General features: G+C 33.4%; 2 protein-coding genes across 11 annotated transcripts in view; one reads left to right on the top strand and one right to left on the bottom strand.

The window, feature by feature from the left end:
- LOC125648853 (phosphofurin acidic cluster sorting protein 2-like) overlaps positions 1–8,908 on the top strand; it is a 328,050-nt gene that overhangs the window by 5,612 nt on the left and 313,530 nt on the right. The window lies entirely within an intron of this gene.
- Positions 1,336–8,908, bottom strand: part of LOC130054626 (piggyBac transposable element-derived protein 4-like) — a 12,962-nt gene continuing 5,389 nt past the window's right edge. Inside the window, exons 1-2 of the mRNA XM_056165020.1 lie at positions 4,472–8,908; positions 1,336–4,254 (exon numbers count right to left, since the gene is read on the bottom strand). The exon at positions 4,472–8,908 is cut by the window's right edge and continues 5,389 nt beyond it. The gene's annotated coding sequence lies outside the window, so the exon portion shown is untranslated. The remainder of the gene's footprint in view (positions 4,255–4,471) is intronic.

Below are 8,908 nucleotides of genomic sequence, written 5' to 3'. Positions count from 1 at the left end.
TGGTAAGCGCGCCTTCAACTTCCGATGTAAGGGGAGTAACTGCAAAAATGTAGATCATCTTTAACAGACCATTTTTGAAGGGGCACTTGTTTTGTGTTAACAGTTTATTTTAATGTATAAATCTTCATGTGGTAACTCATATATATGCCTAATGGACAGGAAAAAGTATTTTCTTCCAAAATCCAGTTTTTAACAATTTTTGTTGGAAAATTAAGTGCTGTTCCACGTAAGAATCATGCAAAGGGTGGCACGTCGACCGTCAGGGATTGAATCGATACTTATATATACTTTAGCACTATACATAAGAACCCTATATGTGGTACTAATTTTTTCATCTGATGCATACCTGCAGAGATATGTTACTAAAAATAGATTACCCCCACAATCAACACAAAATAGCTAAAAATAGGCAATAAATTGTATAATCAATATCGAGAGGAAAATACCAATATATTTTGGTCAATAAAAATATACTATGGCAAATAAAGTCCCCTTTTCCTTTATGCATTGCCATAGTGACAATATCTCACTTGTCTCCATGATAACGGTTGATTTTATTTGATGAATATGGTTTTCTTGAAAAAAAACAAACAATTTTAAATTTTTTTCTTAAAACAGCAAACACTTACAATCGTATGAGATTTATAAAAGAGAAAAGGGGATTTTGTTTAATCACTTTTCATTTTCAAAAGTGTGGAAAATTCATTTTTTTCCAGAAATGCCTGACCTTTAAAATGGTGAAAAATTCCGGGAAAATGAAAAAAAACGAAATATATTGAAATATAATAATTGTGCATTAACTTATCATCTTTAATTATTTTAGCTAATGATTATATCAATGTATTTTCATTTTTGTTTCTTAAACTATCGAAATATAATATATGATCCTACCGAATAGGTAAAACAAGATTTCTAAGAAATTTAGGTTGGGATCGAAATTCCCTTTATACCTAACACATTTGTTTCCACCACGAGTTGTACAGAATTTAGAATTGGGGTTGTTTTTAAGCTTACCTTTGTAAGTTTTAGTGAAGAGGTCATGTTACTGTTACATGTAAAGATGTGTGATTTATCAACACTAACGATCGGTTAAAATTCATATGAAGCACCATGTAAACAAGGTAGGGCCTCTTTCTCTTTACCGCAGGGGCTCAGTTTCAACATTCAGGGTATTCTTTAATCTCTTTAGAGAAGTAGATCACAGTGCATGGGCTTGTCATATGTAGAGGTTAGAATTAATTATACCCCCCGCAACAAGTTGTGGGGGGTATACTGGAATCGGGTTGTCCGTCTGTCTGTCCGTCCGTCCGTCCGTCTGTAGACGCAATGGTTTCCGGGCTCTAAAGCATTATCCTTTCCGCCTACCGTCACCATATCATACATATGGACTACCCATGGGATGAAGATGTTCCCTATCGATTTTGGGGTCAAAAGGTCAAAGGTCAAGTGCACTGGACATTGAAGTAGCAATATGGTTTCTGGGCTCTAAAGCGTTATCCTTTCCACCTACAGTCACCATATCATACATATGGACTACCCATGGAATGAAGATGTTCCCTATCGATTTTGGGGTCAAAAGGTCAAAGGTCAAGCACACTGGACATCGAAGTAGCAATATGGTTTCCGGGCTCTAAAGCGTTATCCTTTCCACCTACCGTCACCATATCATACATATGGACTACCCATGGGATGAAGATGTTCCCTATCGATTTTGGGGTCAAAAGGTCAAAGGTCACGCGCACTGGACATCGAAGTAGCAATATGGTTCGGTTTGTCATGCCATTTGTTTTTTACACTCAGAAAAGAGGTAGTTTATACCTATTACCAACACCCTTTGGGAGATTGGGGTAAGCGGGGGGTATTCTTAGTGAGCATTGATCACAGTACCTCTTGTTATCCCTGGAAAAAGAATGTTCCCACTCCCGAAGATTTTTTTTCTATACAGCCCATGTGAATTGAGAGGCAGTTGATAAACTTCACTAAAGAGATTAAGTATTGCATTAAGGGTAGGGGATATTTTTAACACCATTTTCACAGTATTGGTGATAATTCATACTTGCTAATGTTATAATGCATTCTACATCAAGATATATGATTAAATCCATAAAAAATATGACCAAATATTGACCAAATGGTACCTTTAACAAATCCAATGATATATAACACTCCCATGTTCTATTTAAAAATAATATTCAAGATGTATTACTGAAGAAATGGGGTATTTTGTGTGTTATGCTGTTGCAGCTAAAAAATGGCTTTATTTTCAAGTTTTTGTTCAAAGAGATTTATAGAAGAGGCTTTTGGTAATAAAAACCAGATCAATGATAAATTATTCCACTTTTACGTGCAATTTACTGTATTTAAATCGAAAAAATATTAGCGAAATAATGTTTAAAAATTTGAAAATGCTTGTACATTATGCAATTTTATAAAATTCCTATGTTTAAACTTACAAGTAAAAAAAACTACAAGTTAATTCGTCATTATTTCAACTTTTGTTTTGCTTTGAAAAATGAGTTGAATACTAAATGAAACATTATAGAAAAGTTTGAGTGGATTATTCAAAACTTGAAAAAAATGACGCATTTTTCTCTAACTGGCATAAAAATGTCCCAAAATTCTGTAGTGTCAGCAACATGTGCATATTTTGGAATGTCTGATGACTTATATTTCTATACTCTTACTGGTAAGAGGCAATACAGTTACTAATGTATCTACCAAAGAAACAGACTCGAGTTCATTATTGCTAAGTTTTCTGGCAGATATATTGTGTTTTGTAGAATCCGCAACCCTGTAGAGTCCGCAACGACTTTTTGATTTCATAGATTTTTTCAAGAAAATGTATTATGATTTATCTTTATGATAACTATAATTCAAGTATGTAATGGATTAAAATATTGTGAAAATATATGTTCAAATTCGGAATTTACACCCATAACATCTAGTGTATACATATAACTCAGAGAGGTTAATGAAATCAAGGGAGAAGATAGAAGAAATAGGGTGAAATTTTAAAAAAAGTGAAGCTAAAGAAAGAAAAATAAGGAAAATGAGAAAGAGAGAAAGAGAGAGAGAGAGAGAGAGGGGGGATGGTATTAAAAACAATCCCCAATTTCTTGCCACAATTGGAAAAAAGAGATTACATGAATAAAAAAAAAATACGGACAGAAAGAAATCTTGAGAGAAAGAAAAGGTTGAAATTGAAAAGGAAATGCAAGAAAAGGTGAACACAAAATATTGGAAAGAAAAGAACAACTTTAAAAAGGAAAGAATTAAAACCAAAAAGGGCAGAGAAAGAAATGTTATTTGTGACAAACATAAACATAATTTTCAGATCATAGCTATGGACAAGGAGAAAGATGAGGTTGATCCCCCCCCCCATTATTTTGCAATCAACATTTAGTTCCAAGTTCAAGTTTGTTCATAAATTTATCTACAGTACTTTCAGTGTCTACAACAGCATTAATTATCATTTCACTTTTATTTCATTACAAAATTTCTGAAATAAGTGAATATAATAAAACATCTCTAATATTCTGTTATTTTGATTATAAAGTTGGATAACTTTATTTTAAAAAAACAAATGGTTAGTTTGAAAGATGACACTTCAAACTTGTATGTATACACTTTATAATTGATATATAGGTATTATTTCCAAAAGCATCATTCTAGCCCCCTCCCCCTTTTTAAAAAATTTTCCCATCATATTATACCATTCACTAACATAGAAAACAAGTTAGCATACATGCCAACTTTTGAAAATCGCCATGGGGGATTTTGCGCGCGACGACCTTTTTTCAACGCTCAAAATTCACGACATTTTACCATGAAAATAAATATTTGTCTTTTCAAATAAAATATCAATCTAATCATTATACATGTATCATACATCAAGTATGTTTGACCATTAACTTTAACAAAACTATATAAAAAAAAAAAACTTTGAAAGATATAGATAAGTATTTTATTAAAATCATCTATTCAGCAAAAAATCCTCTCCAACAAATCACATACATATTATCAAATAATACTTAAAGTTACATCCTTTTACACCATATATACATTGGCTGGTCTATATATCAAAATTTAAATTAAAGCACATGCATTTAGGTACGACTACAAAGGCGATCTTGCTTGTCTGTAAACAATTTCATGGGCTTGCAGAGTCTGGTGGAACAATCTGCATTGCAACCAGAAAAGGAGTGATCTGCCCTGCTATGAAGTTTGCGAACAAAACCTTTGCACCCATGACATCTGAAATAATTACCAGGAAAAAACACATCAAAATATATGTTTTTACTTGTAAAATATTAAAGGCTACTTGCTAATATAAAATTCAGTACAGACTTGTGCAAATTACGCATCACAAAGTCTATTGAATATTACACTAGACTATGTAATACATCGCTATAGACAGATAGATTCGGGTAGCCTATATTATCATAGTTGGAAAAACATAAATTTTACGTACCTTTAATATTGCATATTTTGGATGCTGTCAGCGAGAGGCAAAAATCAGGAATGTCCGATTGTTTGGTGGTGACACTATTATCATTGCCATTCACGTTTGTGTAAAGGATATGTCAATTTGAAATCCGTCTTCCCGATTAATTACTATCAAAACATGCTTCGCACTGTCTAATATTAGCACCCCGACACGGGCAGACAAAGTAAATTACATCACTCCGATACCATGCGACACAGGTAAACAGCAATGGCTGACTATTGTCCCGATTTCTGATTGGCCAGTTCAGAAATGACGCGGGATTTCAAATTCCGGTTGGAAATGGGGGTTTGTTGTCGTAAAATGGGAGATATTTTTTAGAAAATCGGGATTTCGGGGTATTTTTGCAATCCCGATCGGGATATCGGGATTTGCCTTTTCAACTGCTTCAAATCGGGAAAATCCCGCACAAATCGGGAAAGTTGGCATGTATGAGTTAGAGTTTAAGGTTTTTAATTTACTTCATTCAAATCAAATATGGATTCAATCAGAAACACTTCGGTATATTTGTAGTGTCCGCAACAATATAAAATCTGAGAGAAAACAAACAAGAGTCCTCAGTAAATTCTTTAATTTATGAAATTTACTCTATAAAATCATTCCTTAGAACATGTTTAATAGAATGAACATCTGTGACACCATCAATATTTTTTGAAACTGCATAACAATGTATAGCAAAAAAATTTTAATGGTCAATGTTATATGGTAATTCCCATCTCAAAAAACCCCACATTCTACAACTTTTGATATCTAATTTTCCAGAGTTGATCCTATGGCACATGAATTAGTCGATCAAGAAACATTTATCAACATTGATTTTAAAATAATTGACAATATTTTAGATATGTAATATATGATAACCTGTAGTGTCCGCAACAAAAATATCTATGTATTTTCAAAATTTAAGAGGAATGAGATGTTCTGGAATGGACGTCTGCCACATTATGTCGAAGTTGGCTTCTAAGGGGACTAGATGTGCCTTTTGTTGTGAGTTGTAGAATCTGATTTACATCCGTTAAATCTAACTCATGGTCTTCACTCCAATTAGAATTCTGTGATACTGATTGGGAGTAAGACTCTTGACTGTCCCTCATTGTCTGAAAGAAAGGGTATATATGTACAGTGAAACTTCTCCAAACCGGCCCCTCAGAATACTGGTTCTCCCTGAATATCGGCCGATTTTCAAAGTCCCGGCAGAAATCTTAACATTTCCTTACAAAGAAAGTCTTACAAAACCGGCCACCCCTGAAAACCGGACATCGGCCACTTTTTAAAGTACATTTGTTAACAAACGTGTAATTTACCCTTAACATACCAGCCACTTTTTGAAGACAAGAAAATCTTGGCCAAAGGTTAATTAAGATCATCCAGGTGTGCAAATTGACTGACCTGGTATGACTGGCCAGGTATGAAATTATCCATTGGAGGTGTGAAAAACACTAGTGGCCTCTTTAATTTCTATTGTTTACCTGTGCTGTCAAGGGTGTTAATTGACACTTAGCTAATCCAAGAGACCCTTCCAAATTCTGTACAAAATGTAAAACACAGTTGGGAAATTATTGAATGAATACCCTATCAAACGCCATATTGTTTCACCATACTTTCGTATGGATATAAGCGGCAGTTAATAAAAGAACAAACCCATGACTGTTAATGATAATTATTAAAAGATAGATTAATTTTCTTGGTTTCCATAGACTTAAAATTCCAAAGAAATATTCAAATTACAATTTCGTATTTACTACTGTACTTTTTAAAAACGTCAAAACAAAATTGTTAATGACATAAGCGATGAATGTAAACAGAGTTTTTATAGGTAAGACGAATTCCGATAATAGGCCTCTGTGTTTTCTTTATGTATCCTGTTCTGGATTTTCAGTTTAAAATTAGATGATTTCAGCGAGAATATTTCTTGTAATTCATAATTATCTTTAGGTACAAGCGGACTAATTTAATCTCCACTGATAATTGATCATAGATCACCAGATCAAGGTGAACAGTACCTACTTTGTGAATATTGAGATAAAATGTCTATAATTGCTAAATTCTCGGTATACCGGCCATCCCTCTAAACCGGCCGTTTTTTCCGGTCCGAGAGCCGGCTGGTTTAGAGAAGTTTCACTGTATTTCAAATACTTGTGAAAGTAGTTATAATTGTAACGGGACTGTTACAAATGATCCTTAACAGCAACAACAACCCCACCCTTAAATTTAAACAAGAGGCCCATGCGCCACATCACTCACTTGAGTCACATTGGCCTGCCATTGTTCAGCTGATGTGAATTTTCAAAGTTCACTGGGTTTTAAAAATGATTGAAATTAAACATTTTATTCATATCTAATGATTTCCATACCTAGTTACGGAATGTATAAAAAAGAACCTGGTTTGTAAATTGACAGTACACATTTTAAACACAGGGTGTCATACATGTATGCTCATAGTAGTTGTACAGTAAATGTTACCTGTATGTAAAATTGTTGGTTTTATTTTATCACTATCATCATCATAAACCCAATTTAAAGTTGTCACTTAATTATGTGTACTTTTGTATAATATTCTATTGGTAATCTTTTGTTCTAAATGTTCACACCTGTATAGTGGCAACCACTATATATGGGCAAAAAAAAAATATCTGAAAAATTGATAGTTTCTACATGAGAGAGAGGGAGAGAGAGAGAGAGAGAGAGAGAGTAAATTAATAATAATAATAAAAAAATATTTTGATGAGGTAAACAGGTATATTTTTTTTAAACTTCACTGTAGCGTGAGTTATCTTTCCTTTTCATGTTGACTTGCAGCTTGGGTTACCTTTCCTTCCTAGTGCATATATTTATATAAAATTAGCTATTGAGTTTTTATGTTAATTAAATTAAATCAAATTACTTACTATTAAGTTTATGCTATATTTTTAAACATTCGCACAGAAATGAATATGCATTCATTAATTATTTGATGAAAAAATTAATTTAATTTCATTAAAACCTTCGGAAAGTTACAATTTTATATCACAAACCTTAATTCAACGTGAGAAATGGCTTCCAGCGAAGTGCAAGCGTGTGGCGCACAATTGTTTAACATTTATATCACATTCTGAAACTCCATCTAAATCAAATTGAATTCTACTTATAGTTCAACTACAGGAGTCGGAAATTTTTCTGTAAAGGTTTACAATGTAAACAACAATTACTGAGCTTTCGCTAAGCTCAGTGATTGTTGTTTACATTACAGATCTTTACATATAAAACTGGTGACTGACGTGTGATCTCGATGTATTTAGATCCGCTGTTATACTGTACATGTACTCATATGTTTCTATTTCTTGGGGTACTGCATTGATCAGTGTATGTATGTCAGTAGCTGCAATAATGTAGCCCTATCCAATTTTTTTAATTCTGACGTTTTCGGGATAGGGCTACAATTCCATAGGATCTCCGTAATGGTGCAAAATAATTTTATGAATAACCGATAATAAACTCTGTGTATTAGTCCCAAATTTTGTTTACACCAAAAGGAGTACCAACTTTGTTATCGGGCATGTTTAATAAAGGTGTTTTTCATTAAATATAATGTACAGCATGCAAAATTCTTCGTCTGCTCCGCCATGCTTGTTATCGCAAGATCTCGTAGGTGGATCTAATGAAAAACCTAAACATTGACAATCAGCGCGAAAATGTAGTTACTCGAGCCACTTCGACAAAGAAAGGAAAATCATATTGTTGCAGAAAGAATTTACACTTTACTGTTCGGTTTTTAACTTGATATTAAATTCAAACCTTTTCAATACCGACGAAATAGCTTTCGCCTCCATACTTGTCCATTGATGTAAATACTACCTTATATGGCATATGCAAATGACTTGACAATCGGAAGTTGAAACTTCAGTACATCAAACATGGCGCACAAATATGAATCGAGAAATTGGAATTTATCGAAATTGTTGAAAACGGTAGAATAGAGCCTCACAAACCTAAAGTTGCAGGTTGTAAATTTACACATTGACTTAAAGAAACATAGAATATCATTTTATTTACGTAAAGAAATTCAGGAAATGTTTAGAATGAGCGCAAATGTTGAGGGTCGAGTGAATCACTCCCGCATTTGCACCATTACGGAGATCCTAAGGAGTTGTAGCCCTCTCCCTAAAAAAAAACAAAAAAAAAACAGAGGGCTACATTATTGCAGCTAGTATGTCAGGTGTGTTTGTTTCAATGTGTTCATAATATAAATATCAAGATTGCTTCATACATTTCATCCGTCTTTAAAAAAACAATGATATGATTTCCATTCTAATATATTTTTTATATCAATTTACCGAAATAACCCAATACGTCCCGCAATGAGATGTCCCTCGGTGTTGGCTGCTGCTTTGACGTTCGTCTGGTGTCCTGTGCTATGTTTATTTG

Source organism: Ostrea edulis, chromosome 5 (genome assembly GCF_947568905.1).
Source record: "Ostrea edulis chromosome 5, xbOstEdul1.1, whole genome shotgun sequence".
Classification (NCBI taxonomy): domain Eukaryota; kingdom Metazoa; phylum Mollusca; class Bivalvia; order Ostreida; family Ostreidae; genus Ostrea; species Ostrea edulis.
Note: the sequence above shows the minus strand (reverse complement) of the source record. Positions and strands in the feature narration are given on the sequence as shown.